The 19,550-nt window shown below is 48.7% G+C and overlaps 2 long non-coding RNA genes across 2 annotated transcripts; both read right to left on the reverse strand.

Moving 5' to 3' along the window:
* Positions 1-3,752: 3,752 nt before the first annotated feature.
* Positions 3,753-6,027, reverse strand: LOC141041475 (uncharacterized). The gene is made up of 3 exons (XR_012201569.1): positions 5,304-6,027; positions 4,654-4,930; positions 3,753-4,561 (listed from the first exon to the last, which is right to left on the reverse strand). It is a non-coding gene; the product is annotated as an uncharacterized lncRNA (long non-coding RNA).
* A 10,805-nt stretch (positions 6,028-16,832) lies between these two features.
* LOC120974824 (uncharacterized) lies at positions 16,833-19,296 on the reverse strand. The gene is made up of 2 exons (XR_005770153.2): positions 18,295-19,296; positions 16,833-17,350 (listed from the first exon to the last, which is right to left on the reverse strand). It is a non-coding gene; the product is annotated as an uncharacterized lncRNA (long non-coding RNA).
* Positions 19,297-19,550: the final 254 nt, after the last annotated feature.

Genomic DNA, 19,550 nt, shown 5'->3' on the forward strand with positions numbered 1-19,550 from the left:
GGGTTGTGAGCGCTTAAGTTTTTTGGATGCTTATTCTGGATACCATCAGATTAAAATGGCAGTTAAGGACCAGGAGAAGATGGCGTTCATCACTCCCTTTGGAGCCTTCTGTTATGTGTCTATGCCTTTTGGACTCAAGAGTGCACAGGCGACTTACCAGCGTTGTGTGCAGAATTGTCTTCATAACCAGATTGGGCGCAACGTTCATGCCTATGTGGATGATATTGTGGTTAAGTCCAGGGAGAAGGAGACCTTGGTAGATGATCTTAAAGAAACCTTTGACAATCTTCGGGTTTACAAGATGATGCTTAACCCGGCCAAGTGTGTTTTTGGTGTTCCCGCAGGCAAGCTCGGGTTTTCTGCTTTCTCACAGAGGCATTGAAGCTAACCTGGAAAAGATCAAAGCAATCACCTCTCTGGCTAAGCCGGCGTGCATAAACGACGTCCAGCGTCTGGCGGGCCGCATCGCTGCCTTGAGCCGGTTTATAAGCCGTTTGGGTGAAAAGGCCATGCCACTGTACCAGTTGATGAAGAAAACAGATGACTTTATCTGGAATGATGCTGCTAATGCTGCTTTTGAGGATTTGAAGAGACAGCTGGCTGAGCCCCCAGTCCTTGCTGCTCCTATTGACAAGGAGCCCTTATTGCTATATGTAGCCGCTAACACACGGGCTGTCAGTGTGGCTGTGGTGGTGGAGCGTAAGGAAGCAGGTAAGGAGTATCTGGTTCAGCGGCCGGTTTACTACGTCAGCGAAGTACTCATTGAGTCCAAGCAACGGTATCCGCATTGGCAGAAGCTTGTTTATGGGGTATTCATGGCAAGCCGGAAGCTTAAGCATTATTTCTAGGGTCACCCTATCACTGTGGTTAGTTCTGCTCCCCTGGGAGATATCACCCAAAACAGAGAAGCCACAGGAAGAGTGGCTAAGTGGGTTATAGAACTTGGGCCTCATGGTCTGAAATACGTGCCACGCACTGCTATCAAATCTCAAGCATTGGTGGATTTCATCAACGATTGGACAGAACTGCAGGTGCCTGAAGAGAAGCCGGATAATACATACTGGACTATTCACTTCGACGGGTCTAGGCAATTGGAAGGCTCAGGGGCTGGAGTTGTATTAACTTCCCCTTGAGGTGACAAGTTTTGCTATGTGCTACGGTTGATGTTTCCCTGTACTAACAATGCGGCTGAGTACGAGGCCTTGCTCCATGGTCTTCGGATGGCTAAGGAGATGAGCTTGAGCCGGGTAAGGTGCTTTGGCGACTCAGATTTAGTGGCCCAACAAGTGTCAGGCAAGTGGGATTCCAAGGACCCTCTCATGGCGGCTTATCGCCGCGAAGTTGATGCCATTGCCGGACATTTTCAGGGTTACCAAGTAGAGCACATCGATCGCAGGAAGAACGAGGCGGCTGATGCATTAAGCCGGCTGGGCTCTCAGCGAAAGCCGGTGCCGCCTAATACTTTCTTGGGCATTTTGCATAACCCTTCTGTTAAGTTGCCTACAGAGGAAGACTTGGCTGTTCCTGACCCGGAGGCACAGTTGGTGGCGGCTCTCCACATTACCCCAGACTGGACAATACCATACTTGGCTTACATGACCCGGGGAGAATTGCCTGAGGATGAAACTTTGGCCAGACAAATAACCCGGCGGTCTAAGTCAATGATAATTATCAATGGCGAGCTGCATCGTCGCAGTGTCACTGGAACTTTCCAGCGTTGTGTTTTCCCTGAGGAAGGTCAAGAAATTTTACGTGAAATTCATGAGGGGGATTGTGGCCATCATGCCGGCTCAAAATCCCTTGTGGCCAAGGCTTTTCGTAATGGTTTTTATTGGCTGACGGCTCATGCTGATGCAGAGGATTTGGTCAGTAAATGTGACGGTTGCCAGAGGTTCTCGCGACGGGCTCATGTGCCGGCTCAAGAATTGAGGATGATTCCAATTACTTGGCCATTTGCGGTCTGGGGGCTTGATATGGTTGGGCCTTTTAAAAGATCCAAGGATAAGAAGACCCACCTCTTGGTGGCGGTCGACAAGTTCACAAAGTGGGTTGAAGCAGAGCCAGTTAGTAAGTGTGACGCAGCCACAACGGTTCAGTTCATGAAGAGGGTGATATTTCGCTTTGGTTTTCCACACAGCATTATAACTGACAATGGTACCAATCTGTCTAAAGGCGCCATGGAGGAGTTTTGTCAACGAGAGCATATTCGGCTTGATGTTTCATTAGTTGCTCACCCTCAATCCAATGGTCAAGCTGAGAGAGCCAATCAGGAAATCTTGAAGGGCATCAAGCCCCGGCTTTTGGTCCCTTTGCAACAGACGCCGGGTTGTTGGGTGGAGGAGTTACCCTCCGTGTTATGGAGCATCAATACTACTCCTAACAGGTCTACGGGTTACACGCCTTTCTTCATGGTTTATGGAGCGGAGGCGGTCCTCCCTAGCGACATCCGTCATGACTCGCCTCGAGTGGCGGCTTATGTTGAGGCGGATAATGAGCGGGCGCGCCAAGATGCTCTTGACTTGTTGGACGAACAGCGTGATGTGGCAGCAGCTCGCTCGGCGATTTACCAACAAGACCTGCGCCGCTATCACAGCCGCCGGGTTAAGTCCAGGGTCTTCCAGGAAGGTGATCTGGTGCTCCGGCTCATCCAAGATCAAACAGATGCACACAAGTTATCCCCGCCTTGGGAAGGGCCCTTTGTGGTCAGCAAGAACTTGTACAACGGGTCATACTACCTTATTGATGTTCGGGAGCACAAAGATTCACGTAAGTCGGAGGAAGAGACCCGTCAGCCGTGGAACATAGCTCAGCTTCGGCCTTATTACACTTGAGCCACCGGCTCTCATAATGTACATATTTCTATAGCCATCTATATATTATGATAAATAATAAAGCAGGACCTCTGTCCTTTTCTCCTCCAAAGGTAAATGTGTTATTTCCATTACAACATTACATGGTCACTTGGAGGTGGATCCGGCTTACGATCGTATTCGAATCTAGCCGTTAACAATATGATCACCTGGGGGCTTCCTGTTCAAACATAGGTCGTATTCGAACCAAAGAGAACATAGCTGTCGATACCCACTTGATTGGCAAATTGCCGAGCTCATTGGGGAGTTTTTCTTGATCATATTTGAATCATGGCTCAACCCCCTTTGGGAACCGACGTGGATCGTATTCGAATCAGCGTCGTTAAACAACTCTTAAGGTCATTTGGGGGCTTCCTGTTCAAACATGGGTCGTATCCGAACCCAAGAGAACATAGCTGTCGGTACCCTCTTGATAGGCAACGCCAAAGCCACTGGGGGCTATATGATCGCATTCGAATCTTAAGCTTAACCCCTTTGGGACGGTTCTCTGGTCGTATTCGAACCAGAAGCCCCTAAGTTTTGATCTTTTGGTTTGCAACAAGTTCTTTTGATCATATCAACAGTGTGCAAGGGCGGTTCTTACTCCGCTGGCTTAACTTTGATTAATAATGTTGATAGCACACAATAGGCATTATAGGTGTTGATGAACCGGAGTTGCGTTCTCAACCTCATTATTTGGGTTACATAAGCCGGAGGTGTACTTGCAAGGCTTGCAGGTATGCTATTGTGGTTATCCCGAAGGTATGATTGAGAGCCGGTCTTTTATGACCTTGGTTTATATTCCGGGTTATATGTAAGATATATGACTCTCCATGCGGTAAGCCGTCTAGAGACTTGTGATTTATTTTTCTATGCAGAATAATTAAAGACAGTTCTTCAAGCTTAAGGAAAGTAAATGATCAAACATAATCCGGAGGAACATGAAAGAGCAGCTTCAATGGAGTTAAGCGCTGCACACGTGCACGATGGCACGACAAAATTAACTGTTTTTCCTACTCTATTACAGGACTCCCCGAGTCCAAAAGGTGAGGCATTGTTTATAAGGCGTAACCATGAGCTGCCTAAGTAGTCAAGGTGCTTGTTGGGTTGAAGCTTCCGGCTCATCCCTCTCCGCTCCTCCGGCTGTTTCCATGACCTGGAAGGTTGATGATTTCCAGTCAATGCCGCTCAAAGCTTCAAATTGAGCCTCATCATCAATTAACCCGGCCGGGTCAACTTCTGGGGCGAAGGTATGCTTACGAGTCGGAGGGATCAGGCTGACTGCTTCATAGCGTGGAGTTGGGATCCTCTGATTCTCCGCGTCATAGCCCGGCTGATACTTGGTAAGGTCTGTGTCATTCCCAATCAAGGTGGCCACCGGGCGAACGCTCTTCACACAGGCGGCAAAGTCTTTCTGGTCAAAGGGGGTGCCGTCTTCCTTCAGGCTGGGATATCCAAGAGCGATGTCGGCCGGGTCTAGTTCCGGTAGAAACGCCTTGGCCCGGCTCTTGCAGAAGCCCGTCTCAGCTCTTGGAAGCGCTGAGGAAGTACGGCAAGCCGCCTGAGTACATCTGCCAGGTGAGTGGGAACTTCATTGGACAGAGCCACAATGGCTAAAGCACGTTGTGACCCGGTGTAAAGTTGCTCCACCAAAGTGTAAACCGCCTTCAGCTTGGTCAGCACGTTCTGGTTGAGGTTGGAACTCCTGGGACCTGCATTACAAAGTCAGGTGAGCTGATGGCAATGGTGGGACTTATCAGACGTAAATGATGTAAACTTGTTAAAAGCTTACAGAGTAACTTACCGAAGATTGCGGCGACCATCTGCGATACATGGCGTTTTAAGCCGGAGAGTTCAGCGGTTCTTTCAGTAAGAGCAGCCTCCGCTTGTTCAGTCCGGCTGAGCAGGGCAGTCTTCTCATCGGCCCAGGCTTTTCTTTCTGTTTCAAATTTTTTCTTCAGTTTTTCTTGTGCAGAGACACTGAACTCAAACTTGGCGTTGGCCTTCTAGGTCTCCTTTTCCTGAGTCTTCAGGCGGGTCTTCAGATCAGAGATTTCCGACTCAAGTTTTTTGCAAGCAGCCTGTACAAGTTCCGGGTTACAGTTTGAGTGATTATCATGCAATATTAAAGTCCCAAGCACTTTGCAAGCAAAGACACTTGGCACTTGGGGGCTAATGTAGGTTGAGAAGCTTTATTTACAGTGCCGGTTCATGAAAATAAGTCCCAAGCACTCTGCAGGCAAAGGTGCTTGGCACTTGGGGGCTAATGGGCAAAGTTGCTCCATTACTTGATTAAAACATAAGGTAAAAGACCGGTTCACCTAGGCTATTTAACCCGGCCCTTGAGTGTTAATAGGTAAGCCGGTATTAAGTCTACAACATATTCTGTCATAAGTAATAGACTTGGGGGCTAATATGGTAAGGATGACTATGGAGTAAACAAGGGAATTATACCTCAGATTTTTGCTGTATCTGCTTCACCATGTCAATTTCCAGGTCCCGGCTGTTGTGCACTTGACCAATATAACCAGCAACAATATCTCCAATGCTCAAGTTAGCATAGTCTGTGATATCCAGTCTGGCCCTGCGGCGCTCTAGCAGTTCTTCTTTAGCAGAGCATCTAGCCAGCACAGTGGGTCTTCCCGGCTCAACATATTCGGTCCGGGTAATCACCACATCCGGGTCATCGGCCGGTTGAGCTGGGCTGGGAATCTCCGGGTTGTCAGAACCCCCCATGGCCTGTTCTTCAGTTGGAGCGGTGGTTTCTGGAGCTGGTGCGAACGGCGGCTCAGAGGCAGAGGCGTTGGGTTCAGTCAAGACCGGCTCTTCGACCGGGTTACTTTTCTTTGCCCTCTTGCTGAGCTTTGCTTGTGCACTGAAAGTCAAAAGGTTAGTGCAAAAACATGAGTAAGATAAGCACAACATAAGCTGATCATCATTACCCGGGTGCGGTCTTGAAAGCCGGCAAGTTAGATTGCATGGAGTCCCCGGAGGAAGGTGAAGTTTCCTGATAGTTTGAGTCAGAAGAATTGAGCGGTTGACGAGTGACGCCCGCCAAAGGATGAAAAGAATATAAGTTGGAGATAACCTCGGTCCGGCGCTTCCTTGATGCTTCAGGTAAGCCGGAGGAGAGGTCTGCATCCTTGTTGGTCCGGGTGTGCCTCCGGCTCTCATGAATCTGTCGCTTCAAAAGAAATTGAGGATCTTGATAAGCTAAAGGATGTGAAAATCTTACTTTCCGGGTTACTCTTCGGACTTTCTGCCTTGGCAAGGGCTCCGAGTCGGAGGAAAGTATAGTTACCTCTTCAGTCACCGGGTTACTCGCTCCGGTGTCCTCCTGCTGATAATCAGTGTCGATAAGGTGGTTAAGAACAAACAAAAAACAAAGAAGAGCATAAGAAACAAAGAAGCAGGTCTGAGGCGCTAGGCTTACTCCCCTTCTTGCGGGGAGCGGCTCTCCTGACGGCTTTTTTAGCCTTCCTGGCTTTTTTGGCAGCCTCATGGTCATACCTGACCTTCCAGAACTTATCATTAGCCTGAAAATACAACAAAGGTTTCTTGAAGTTAAAGACGAAAATTGTTAAAATGAAAAGTAAAGTGCTCAGATCAGTAGCTTACCGCCGGAGCCGGGTTAGCTTTGCAGAATGGACTTAAGCCGGTCCTCCCGCAATCTGCTAAGCTCTCGTTCAGAAGGGATTTGGTCATGTCATCAATGACGTCTTCAGGTAAGTCGTTGGGGCTATGCCGAAGAGGATCATCCTTCCGGCCGGTGTAATCACACATTAAGCTGGGGCGGCGGCTTAGAGGGATCACCCGCCAAGCAATCCAGACCCGGACCAGATCAACGCCGTTAAGGCCGTTTCCCAGAAGAGCTTTGATTTTGTTGATGGTGGGGATAAGTGGTTGACGCTCAGCTTGAGACAATTTGTCTGGCAGGGGGTGGTTTGACTCCAGACGCAGGGCGCGAAAGCCGGGCAGAGGGTTCTCATCAGCCGGAGAAGTATCCTGGCAGTAGAACCATGTCTGATTCCAGTCCTTTGGGTGGCTTGGCGGCTCAGCATAAGGAAAGAGACAATCCCTCCGTCGTTGAATTGATATTCCACCAAGTTCCAAGCTAGGCCCGTTGGCGCATTCATTCTGGCGGTTCAGGTAAAATAACTCCCTAAAGAGTAGCAGGCTGGGTTCCTCTCCAAGATATACCTCACAGAACACTTGAAAGTTACAAATGTTCGACACGGAATTGGGTCCAATGTCTTGAGGTCGCAGATCGAAAAAGTTCAGAACATCTCTTAAGAATTTTGAGCCAGGAGGAGCAAAGCCTCGGCTCATGTGGTCAGCAAATACAATAACCTCTCCATCTTTTGGTTGAGGTCTCTCTTCGGACGGGTCAAGCGCACGGTAGGACATGACCTCCTTTTTGGGCAGGTAACCCGTTTTTACGAAGTCATCTAAGGTGCTTTCAGTAACGTTGGACCTCACCCAGTTGCACGTAATGGGTGCCTTGGGAGCCTTGGGCGGCATTGTGGAAAATGGAAGCCTATGACAAAGGAAAATTTCCGGTTCAAATTTAAGCCGGAGAAAAATTTCAGTTCAGTATTCAGGACGGCGGTTCATGAAGGGGCCTAATGATATATGACTAATTGTGTCAGGTTATTTAAGCTGCCGTGGGTATTATAAGCAATTTAAGTTGTTTAACTCTATTATGAGTAAGCCGGAAATTTCACAGAGCATGGCCTATTTTAAGCCGGCGATATGAGCCGCCATGGCTCACAGAGGCAGTTTTTGTCTAAGTGTTGCACAAACAAGTTTCACAGATTGCAGGGATTATTTTGGATCAAACGGTCGTTTAGAAAGGAAAAATTTCTAGACCTAAAAACTGGCACAGAGAAGTTCATAAGTTTTAATGAGGTCTTTTTGCAAGCAAGAGGGATCTGCTAGTATGGGAAATGGGTGCGAAACCACTACCGCAGGAGTTCTATCCTACTTTCCGGATCAAAAGAGGCCGCGGTGGAAGAACTGTGAAGAACTCGAGATGAACTACGAAGAACAGGGGAGAACGACAGAACCCTAATGCGAATCTACTGTATGGAGTGGCAAGAACTTACTGGCGCTGATGAGCTGCGGAGGCTGCCGCCGTTTCTCTGGACCAGTTCAGGGTGATGCAGCGGCCGAGGTTGAGGAAGACAAGGGGCGCGGCGGCGGCGGAGCTCAAGCTCTGGGGCGTCAGAGGAGGAAGACGAGGGGTCGAGAAGTGACGAAGGCCTATGGGCCGGGCCTATTTATAAGGGACGGCTCATAAATGGGCGCGAGAAATGAGGAGGCTGGAGACATGATTATCTTGCCGCAGAAACGCCTCGATTCTCGGGATGGTTATTAGGATAAGATCCGTAGGGATATGACAGAATAAAAAAATGAGTTTAATGGAAGATGACGTCATGGCGGGTTACCAGGAATCCAGAAGATGACGTCATGGCGGGTTATAACCTTCGCACAAGCAGAAGCCGGACGATTTTCTCTTAAAGGGATTGAAGATTGACATGAACCGGTTCAAATCAATCTGGGGCCTAATGTTGAGGATATAACCATTAGAGTCACCCGCCCAGGAGGGGCCGGGTTACGTCATAATGCTCATCACGTGAAGCCCAGTACCAAGCTTGAGGACGGCGGGTCAGTAATGGGCTTAAGACCCGGAGATGGCTTAAGGCCCGTAGTGATAAACCGTCGTTATGGTGAAACTTGTAGTGTAAGGCAAGAATAGTTAAGAGTCCGAGCCGGACACTGTTATAAGTCGGCCGGGACTCTGAGAGCCGCTGGGCGTCAACCTCTCTATATAAAGGGACGACCCGGCGGCGATTCAGGGACAAGTAAGATCAAATCGATAACCAAGCAGGGCGGTTTAGCTCCTGGTCATCGAAACCCTAATCAATACAACCTCAACTGGACGTAGGCTTTTACCTTCACTGTAAGGGGCCGAACCAGTATAATCCTCGTGTCCTTTGTCCCGCTTAACCCCTTTAAGCTTCCTAGCTGCGATGGCTCCACGACTAAGTCCTTGCACGAGGACATCTGCCGTGATAATTCCACGACAGACACCAAAATCATCAAGTAACCACCGTAACCAGATCACCTCAGCCGTCAGCATAGCCATGGCTCGCAACTCAGCCTCTGTACTCGAGCGAGAAACTGCAGTCTGTTTCTTTGTCTTCCAGGCAATAAGAGAGCCACCAAGAAAGACACAATAAGCAGACAGCGAGCGTCGATCAGAGGGATCACTAGCCCAGGTAGCATCAGAGTAAGCCTGGAGCTCAAGAGAACTGGAGCGGGGAAAGAAAAGGCGCTGAGAGATCGTGCCACGAAGATATCGTAGAACACGGAGGAGGTGACTATAGTGGACAGAGGTGGGGGCTGAAACAAACTGACTCAGGATGTGAACAGGATAGGAGATGTCAGGACGCGTAACAGCAAGATAGACAAGGCTACCAACGAGGTGACGATAGCGAGTGGGATTAGGAAGAGGGTCACCATCAGAAGCACGAAGCTGAACGTTGAGCTCCATAGGAGTCACAACTGTGCGGTCATCACTGAGAGCAGCTCGAGCGAGAAGATCCTGAATATATTTCTCTTGAGAGATGTAGAAGCCATCAGAGGTCGAGGAGATCTCAATCCCAAGAAAATAGCGAAGAGGACCAAGATCAGTCATGAGGAACTGGTCGTGAAGGCGGGCCTTAACAAAGGCAATGTAGTCAGAGTCGTCACCAGTGATGATCATGTCATCAACATAAAGAAGGAGAAGAGTCCGACCACGAGGAGACGTGTGAACAAACAACGCGGGATCATGATCACTGGGCAAGAAACCAGCGGCAGTCACCACAGAGGCGAAGCGCTCAAACCAGGCGCGAGGGGCCTGTTTAAGACCATAGAGGGGGCGGCGAAGTCGACAGACCATACCGTCAGGAGCATAGTACCCTGGTGGTGGCTGCATGTAAACCTCCTCACGCAACTCGCCATTGAGAAAGGCGTTTTGGGCATCAAGTTGAGAGATAGACCAATGACAAACAAAAGCAACAGCAAGAAGAGTGCGAACAGTGGTCATGTGGGCCACAGGAGCGAATGTCTCATCATAATCACGTCCCTGCACCTGTTGAAAACCACGGGCCACAAGGCGCGCTTTGTAGCGCTCAAGAGAACCATCAGAGCGAGTCTTAATCTTGTAGACCCACTTGTAGGTGAGGGGACGGACACCGGAAGGGAGGGAAACCAGATCCCATGTGCTAGAGCGCTCAAGGGCAGCAAGCTCTTCGGCCATCGCAAGCTGCCATTCAGGCTGAGTCATGGCAGACCGATGGGAAGTGGGCTCAGCAATAACAGAGAGACCGTACTGATCAGGAGAGTAGCGATCAGGCGGGGGCGAGGCCGAGCACGGAGGTTATGAACCGGGGGAGGCGTGAAAGGAGGTGCACCAGAGGTGGAAGGCGCATCAGGGGAAACATCCTCAGAACGAGGGCGACGAGTATAGTGAAGAGGAAATGGTGAGAAAGGGCGACGGACTGGAGATGATGGTGGAGAGTTGGAGGAGGAGGATGGGGAAGATGGTGTCGGTGGTGAAGCAGAAGGAAGGAGAGGTGCAGGCGGAGGAGGAAAAACATGAGGAGGCACAGAGCAGGGTGTATCATGGAGAAGAAGAAAAGAAAGATCGTCCACAGAGAAGCTCGAGGTAGAAGGATGTGGGTAGTAAGAGCGAGACTCGTCAAAGGTCACATCACGCGAGATGCGCAAACGACGCCCAACAGGATCCCAGCAGCGATAGCCCTTGTGCTCATCACTGTAGCCAAGAAAAACACACTCAACCGACTGAGCAGTCAGTTTGGTGCGTTCTCGCGGGGCAAGAAGGACATAGCACACACATCCAAACATACGAAGAGCTGAGTACTCAAGAGAGCGACCAGTGAGACACTCCATAGGAATACCACCCTGCAGAGCAGTCGATGGCTGTATGTTGATGAGATAGGTGGATGCAGAAACAGCCTCAGCCCAAAATGGGGTGGGAGAGAAGCGGCAATCATCAGAGCACGAGCCGTCTCAAGTAGATGACGATGCTTACGTTCGGCAACGCCATTCTGAGCATGTGCACCAGGACATGAGAACTGGGCAAGAGTACCCTGTTCCGCAAGAAAACCACGCAACAGCTGGGAGATAAACTCACCAGCGGAGTCAGCACGAAAAGTACGAATGGGCGTGGAAAACTGGGTGTGAACCATGGCAGCAAAACGTTTGTATATAGAGAGAACCTCACTACGAGATTTCATAAAGTAGAGCCAAGTGTAGCGAGAGAAATCATCAATAAACAAGATATAGTAGCGGTGACCACCTTTCGAAACAAAGGGAGCAGGACCCCATACATCAGAATGAACTAAGTCAAAAAGACGCTGAGATACCGACTCACTAGTAGGATAAGGTAACTAGGTCTGCTTGCCAAGTCTGCAGCCATTACAATGTAAAGAAACATCTCCAGATACAGACCCTAAGAGGCCCTGACGAACTAAAGAAGACAAGCGAGAGCCACATATGTGACCAAGGCGATGATGCCACTGCTGGAAGAACGCAGACGAAGAGGCAACAAGAGCATGGGAGCTGGCTGAAGTGGTGGCAGCGGAAGGAACACAAAGCCAGTCAACCTTCCAAAGGCCCTCTGACTCACGGCGCCGGGGGCCAGCACCAACCAAAGCCTTGGTGCAACGATCCTGAATGGAGCAAGAGTCGGTATCAAGAATGACACGACACCCAGAATCAGTAAGTTGGGCAGCGGAAAAAAGATTCATGGTGAGGCGAGGAACATGTGAAACACTAGGAACAGAAAAAGATGGAGTGGAAAGAAGACCACCGCTAGCAACAGGAAGAGGTGTGCCATCAGCGGTAAGAACATTAACAGGCGAATCAAGAGGTCGGAGAGAAGACAGCATAGAAGAATCAGAAGACATATGAAAAGAGGCTCCAGAATCCAGAACCCACGAAGATGTACCTGACTGTGTAGATGCCTGCGGTGGTGGAGCAGTGGCTGCAGTCACAGCAGCAGCGGAACCGGTCGACGAAGAGCCTGAGGAAGCTAAGAGACGCTTGAGCCTCATAATGTCCTGGTCAGTGAGTGACGGGGTTGAGGAGGATACAGGAGTCCCACTGGAAGAGGAGCGCCTCTGGTCTCGCTTCTTCTCACGGCAATCAGACTCTGGGTGACCTGGCCGAGAGCAGTAGCCACAGAAGGTGTCACGGCGCGACCGGCCCCTCTCAGCATAAGAAGGATGACCCACCCCCCTGAAGGAGTAGGCAGGAGCGGTGGAGCGGTGAGGCGAGCAGGTGGCATAGGAGCTCGGACGGCCAACACTGATGGAACCACAAGTAACCCAGCAGAGCGTAGGCGGGTCTCTTCAGCACGAAGCTCAGCAAGTACCTCCGAGATAGGAACACGACCACGAGCGAGCAGGTGAGCACGGCGAGGCTCGAACTCAAAGCGAAGACGAGATAAGAACTCGTGAACCCACTGAAACTCCAAATCGGACCGTGTAGTCTGATAGCAATGACAAGTTCCACAAACGACGGTCCGAAGAGAGTCAAGTTGACGCCAGATGGCAGAGCACTGTGAATAGAACTCATCAACAGAGGAATCACCTTGCTGGAGTGCATGCTCCTGACGCACCACAGATAGGTAGAGAGCATCACCAGAGGGCTGATAGCGCTGACAGAGATAAGACCACATCGCTGTAACTGTGCCAAGTCCCATGAACTCCAAGGCGAACTGAGGAAGGACATTCGCAGTAAGAACGGCAGCAGCACGAGCATCATCATTGCACCACTGAGTGTAAGCAGACAGATCATCACGATAGGCAGAAAGAGCATCCGAATAGGCTGACATCTGCTGATCATAGGCATCAACTGCAGTATCATCGAGAGCCTTGGCGGCATCGCGATCAGCCTGAGAAGCATCAGCAGCAAGAACCGGCGGTGCTGGCGGGGTAGGAGCCACAGGGCAAGGCGGACAGGGGACCTCGCCAGAGAGAACACCCCACAGAAGGAGACCGCGCATGTGGATACGCATAAACCCCGCAAACTCGGCATAGTTGGTGCCATCGAAGATCACCGAGCACCGAGGAACGGCGACATAGCCCGAAGAAGACATGAGGAGCTCTCTTTTTTTTTCTTTTTTTGGTCAACGGGACCCCGATCCAGATCGGGATCGGGCTCGCGCTGGCTCGATCCAGCCCCGATGGAGGAAGCAGGGGGGAAGAGCGAGCGTGGGAGGGGCCAGCCCTGGGCAGCACCGGCTGCAACAGGAGGCGGCCAGGGGCGGCAGGGCGCGGGGAGGCGCGGGGAGGTGGCTGCCGGCCGCGGCCGAGCACGGGAAGGCGCGGGGAGGCGCGAGGCGGCAACGGCAGGCCGCGGCCGCGCTCGGGGCGGCGCGGGACAGCGACGGCAGGCCGCGGCCGAGCTCGGGGCAGCGCAGGCCGGGGCGAGACGGCGTGGCGGCGGGGATGGAGAGAGCCGGGGGCGAGGGAGGATGTGGCCGGCGCCGGCGACGAGGTAGAGGGAGGCCGGCGACGGGGGAGCTAGGCCGGCGATGGGGGAGCGAGGCCGGCGACGGGGGAGCAAGGCACGGAGCTGCGAGCGTGCGGGAGCGGGAGAGGAACCTAAGCATCTGATACCATGTTAGGAATGGGCAACTGACTTTACTGAAGGCCAAAGGCCAATACATATACATGTGTGGTAAAGTGCAGAAAACCCCTTATACAATGGGGATAAACCGAAAAGAGACTATACACATCTAACAACTCTTACGTGCCTGAGCGCTACAACGCTCGATCCTAATCTTTTCAGCCCCCCTGATTTCAACGGGTGGGGGGCCGGTGCGCCAAACCTTCTCCCCTCAATTACTTAAACAGGAAAGTTTTGACGTTGTCTGAAACCGGCTGCTCCAACACGCGCGCGTCAGATAGCCAAGCCCGTTGCTGGGACCAGAGAATATGTGTGGTTTACAGTCAAGACAGAGAATATGTATTGATCATTTAACTATCTGAGTTATCCCCAACCCTGTCGCAGGGGTTACCCACGCTGCTAGGATGCGGAAACCTAAACTTGAAAAATACACAAAAATCTACCTCAAACCAGTAAAATAACACGTGAATTATAAACTGACTACTAAAGTAATTTGTCAATGTTACACAACATGCAAAGCACATACGTGTATTTTAAAAGCACGCCTTGCTTTCAAAAAAAAACTGTACTTCGCAGTGAATGCAATAGATATCAGGGAACTGTCATATCATGCTCAATTAAGCATTGAATGCCTTTTCAATTCTGACTTATAGCTAAATGGCTGGCAAAAAAGCAAAACCAGTTTTTGTAATGTAATCTCAACTAAGACTTGTGATGGCTCAGAGAATTGGTGGTAGATGATATGTATTTAGAAACAAAATTTGGATGCTCGAATAACACATTCAGGAACAGAGGGTGAAAAAAATAAACTTCATAGCATCTCCTAAACAGAGTACTACGAGCATGCAATAGAATAAAGTAACCAAAGCACTGGCAGCAGACCTAAATAAATAATGATGCGCTACAGGTAGTTAAAGAAAATGTTCACTGAAAAAGCTCCATGAAGAAACATACCAGCTATAGTGTGAAGTGAGTTAGTGTACTGCAGTCAAAAGGTATGTATACGAAGCAGGGAGGAGGTTACACAGAGTTCAGTTACCTGCAAAGCATCCTGCTGAGGGGAAGATGGAAGAACAGTTGAAAGAAGCTCTATGCTGTTACGCACAACATGAAAAGCTTCCTTTGTTTCTTCGGCAGTATATGTACGCATGAGCACATCTTCAAAGGTCTCTGCGTGAAGTTTGCACCAACTTCAGCTTCAGAAACTGAGCGTGGTGGAGTAAATATGGGGGCTAAGCTCTTGTTGTCACATCAAACAACAACAACAACAAAGCCTTTAGTCCCAAACAAGTTGGGGTAGGCTAGAGGTGAAACCCATAAGATCTCGCGACCAACTCATGGCTCTAGCACATGGATAGCAAGCTTCCACGCACCCTTGTCCATAGCCAGTTCTTTGGTGAAAATATTAAAGCAAAAATATTTTTTCACTGCAAGATAAATCATATGGATTTACAGTACTGCCATCAAAGTGGACACTGAGCCAAGGAATTATTTGACTCCAAAATTTCTTGAGTAGATGTTAATGCTGCTGCAAACTTTGTTCACTACAATTTCTTCAACCATGAAGCCGTGAATTTAAGCGCTGACAGCATAAAAATGAAGACCACCACAAAACTATCACTCTTCACTTCTAAACACAAAAGTATGAATCCAATTAAAGCACAAAAGTAAAAAATGATAAAGTACGAGCTTATTGCATATTACTGTATTTTCTTACTTAAAGGTATTAAGGGGATGGTATAGTATTGGGAATGACCAAATGGTATTAGTGGAATGACTCAGAGTGCCAAGATTGTCACTCTTCCTTCGGACTGACGAAGCTACGTTTTGTTAATAGTGCAGAATGGCGGAAGCTAAAAAATAGTATGTTAGTGGAGCTGAATGTACAATTCTAAAAATTCACTGTCATGCACCCGGTTTTATCTTCTGCAATTCAAACAAAAATTTCATTCTGAAGTTGTTTCATGTGATGATAATTCGAGATAAAGCCGGGTGCTTTCCTCTATCTATATAAACTTTGAAAAGCACCAACTAATTGATGGCATGTGCTTCTACTTAACCGTTGCTTCCACATTATCACTCCATCATCAAAATTTAAGATGAAGTTCAATTTGTTCTGAATTTAATGCTTCCCATTTGTCCCCGTTGACTTGCAGCATGCGAGTTTCAGAAATGACTGCTTCAGTACACTCTAGGTTCCACACCTGTATATTCAGTAATGTTTCTTTGCCAAAAATGACTCCAAACGTCAAACAACCCCTTTCTTTATAACATTAATTGTAGACCTAAATTACTTCGATAACACGCGGCTCATGTATTGGTATAGTACATTGGTGAATAACAAAATGGAAACTTGTTTCTGCATACCTTCTAGGTTTCCTCGTAGACCAGCAGGTAGCGGAGCTCCTCACCGGACGCTCCCCACGCCTCAATCAGCATAAGCACCTTGTTCCTGTTATTCACCACAGTTTGCGGATCATCAACCAACCTGACCATCTCATCAAGAACCCTCTCCGCAGCAACCTCGGAGAAAACCTTCTCATAGTTCTTGGCAACGATCTCGAGAAGGAACACGGAGAGAAACTGGACTCTTGCATCCTTCAGCACAAGCCGCTTCTTGACCAGCTCCATGCTGTCCACCTTCCCCGCAGTGATCAGGTCACAGATTGTCAGCCCAAACTACTGGCTAGCTAGCTCTCGATCTCTCCCTTGATCGATGGAGCAGAGCAAAGCAGCTCATGTTTGCTCGTGAGAGAGAACAAAGTAAGACCAAACAATATGTAGCTGCAATGTGAGCTACGATCACACGCGCACACACTTGAAATGGAGTAGTATTAGCTCATATAGTAATACTTTACTGTTGATAGCTTGATTTACAGTGAAGTAGTCCAGCTCCTTATATAGCAGTACAAACCGACTATGATCCTAGCTGATATCACTGCTTACATCATAGGTCCTTGGCTGACCTCACTACTAGCTACATGACAATAAAAAAAAATATCTACTAGCTACCTTAGCTAGTAAGTTACGTAAGTGCAGCCGACCTGCACTCCTTTGACAGGGTTTAATCCCACAATCTCCCCCCCCCCCCCTCCCCTCTCAACCTTGTCAAAGGGGCTTGACGTCGATGATCCCCACCTTGTCACGCAGCTCTTGGAAACGAACAGTGACAAGGTCGGGATCATCGACGTCAAGCCCCTTCGACAGGGTCGAGGGGGAGATTGTGGGATTAAACCCTGAAAGGAATGCAGATCGGCTGCACTTATGTGACTTAGTAGCTAGTAGATAAAAAAATTGTAGCGTGTTGTAACTAGTAGTAGAAGGTCATCGAAGGACCTATGATGTAAGCAGTGAGGTCAGCTATGACTATAGTCAGTTTGTGCTCCTATATAAGGAGTTGGACTCCTTCACTTTAATCAAGCTATCAGCAGCAAAGTAGTACTATGTGAGCTATTACTACTCCATTTCAAGTGTGTGTGCATGTGACCGCAGCTTGCACTGTAGCTGTAGTTTGTTTAGTCTTCCTCTGTTCTCTCACACGAGCATATATACACGAGTTGCTCTGCTGCTCCATCGATTATGGGAGAGGCTGAGAGCTAGCTAGCTAGTAGTTTTGGGAGACACAGATCTCCAGGTTCATGGCCAAGTCAGGCCCCTTAACGCTTTCCTGCCCCTGGAAGAGCTCCCTCATCTTGAAGCTCATGCCAACCGTCATCTATTGCCGACCTTCGTCCCGGTGACCTTCAGCCGCTTGCTCATCGTGGTCACCTTGTCCATCAGGTTGTCACCCAACATCGCTGCTAATTAAACCACCCAAATTTCAAAACAAGAAGAAAAAATCAGCGAGAGCCATGGTATAATAAGCAATGTCAAAATTTGTGCAATCCCGTGCCCGTCTGTCATTTATGTGGAAACAGCATTGTTCCTACAACTGAATTCAGCGAAAATAATCGTGCTATCAGGCAGAGTGCAGCTACATTCACAGTGTCAAATTTGAACGGTCAAGACTCAACATATCTCGTAGAAGTAGTACAATCAATATGCCGATTTCAGGGGCGGGCCTGAAGACAAACTGTTTCTTTTTTTATTATTTTGGGAAAATAAGGTGCCTCTAGCATTGCTACTACAGAAGGATGCGGCAAAGAAATCTGCGATGAACGGAAATGTATCTATGAACAATCAAAACATATCTTAAGGGTCGAGTTTTGTTCCTTCCTTCCCACTACTAGGGTCCATGCATCAGGTTGCCGCTCGCTGCTAAACCACCCGGATTCCGAAACAAGAAGAAAAAACATCAGCAACAACCATGGTACAACTACTGTCGAATGTGTGCAATCCCATGGCCTCTCTGCCAATACTGCACAGGCGGCATCTAGCTGAGTTAGCCTAGGCGTGCAGCAGCACAACGGTGTTAAAGGTAAAATTCAGCGAAAATAATCGTGCTATCAGGCAGAGTGCAGCCAGATTCAGCGTCGAATTTGAACGGCCAGAACAGGTCCTGGCGAAAGTGGAATCAAGGTACGAGTTCCAGGGGCGGGCCTGATATAATTCGCTTCTGGTAGCATCGATGGTCTACGATCTGCGACGAACGGAAATGCGTGCACCTGCGACAACGAGTACCGAGGGCGTTGACTGACGGGGCATCTCCGGCGGCCGGAGCTCAGTTCAGCGCGCGTGGGGGCAGCCGGGGAAGGGGAGGAAGCGGGGGCAGGGGAGGAGGGAGGGAGGGAGGAGAGCTCACCGCGGCGGGCGCCGGGGAAGAAGGGTACCAGATCTGAGGGGCGGCGACGGAGACCAAGGTTGAACCCCCACACGTGCGTCCGCAACCTCACTTGACTCAAGCGGAGAGCCGTTTTGCACTACAATACTCCCTACGTTTCTTTGTATTTATTTTTTGAAAAGTCAAATGAGTGCAAGTTTTACCGAGTTTTTAGAAAAATATATCAACATTCACGATACGAAATTTATATCATTTGATCCATCATGAAAAGTAGTTTCATATTTTATCTACTAGGCATATCAAATGTTGTTATTTTATTCTAGGGTCTTGATCAAACATTTAAATGGTTGGCTTGCACAAAAACCAATACACCTTTATATTCTGGAACGGAGAGAGTAAGAGCTTTACTACATCCACGTAATCACTCCAACCTCCTCGTATTATGACAAATAGGTGCTTTACGATGCGTCATTTGTCGCAACTTGTGAGTTTTCTTTTTTTTAGATTTGTTTATTTAAAACGTTTTACTTCTTAAACCGTGCGTCCAAGTCTCGAACCATTTTCATCGTTGGATTCCTCGTGTCGATATCTTCAAAATTAGATCACATGTTGATAGGTTTTGACGAACTTTTTCTTTCATGAAAAAAACCAAATCAGGAGCACGGTTTTTTTTTCTTTCCGAAAAATGTACGGTCAACGGTCGTGCCTCTCGCAAAAAGCAAAACCGTGCCTCTCGCAGAAGGAAAAAAACAAAAAACACATTTTTCTCGTTTTCGAGAGGCATGGCCGTGCCTCTCACGGAAGAGAAAAAAACGCGTTTTTTCGTTTTCGAGAGGCATGATTGTGCCTCTTGCAAAAGTAAAACCGTGCCTCTCCTGAAAGAGAAAAAACACGTTTTTTCGTTTCTGAGAGGCATGGTTGTGCCTCTCACAAAAGCAAAACCATACCTCTCATGAAAAAAATGACACGTTTTTTCGTGTAAAAAAATGTCCAAAAGACCAAAAAGTCGAAAAAAAGGAAAAATCATTAAAAAGCCAAAAACGCGCGTGAAAAAAAAAATTGGAGGGACCGCCCAGAGCGCGACACGTGGGGTGGCGCGCTCTTAGCCCACCCACAAGTAATCGTTGCGAGACTCCCGAAGGAGCACTCTCTAACTAGTTGCTCTCGTTTACGTGCTAAATATGATGTGGCAATGTTTAATTGGGCTTAATGGGGCACAGGACCCACCATAAAAATAGGGGGGTGTTTAGTACGTGGGGAAGGAAGGTTTCGTAACT

This window comes from Aegilops tauschii, chromosome 2 (genome assembly GCF_002575655.3).
Source record: "Aegilops tauschii subsp. strangulata cultivar AL8/78 chromosome 2, Aet v6.0, whole genome shotgun sequence".
In the NCBI taxonomy this organism is placed as follows: Eukaryota; Viridiplantae; Streptophyta; class Magnoliopsida; order Poales; family Poaceae; genus Aegilops; species Aegilops tauschii.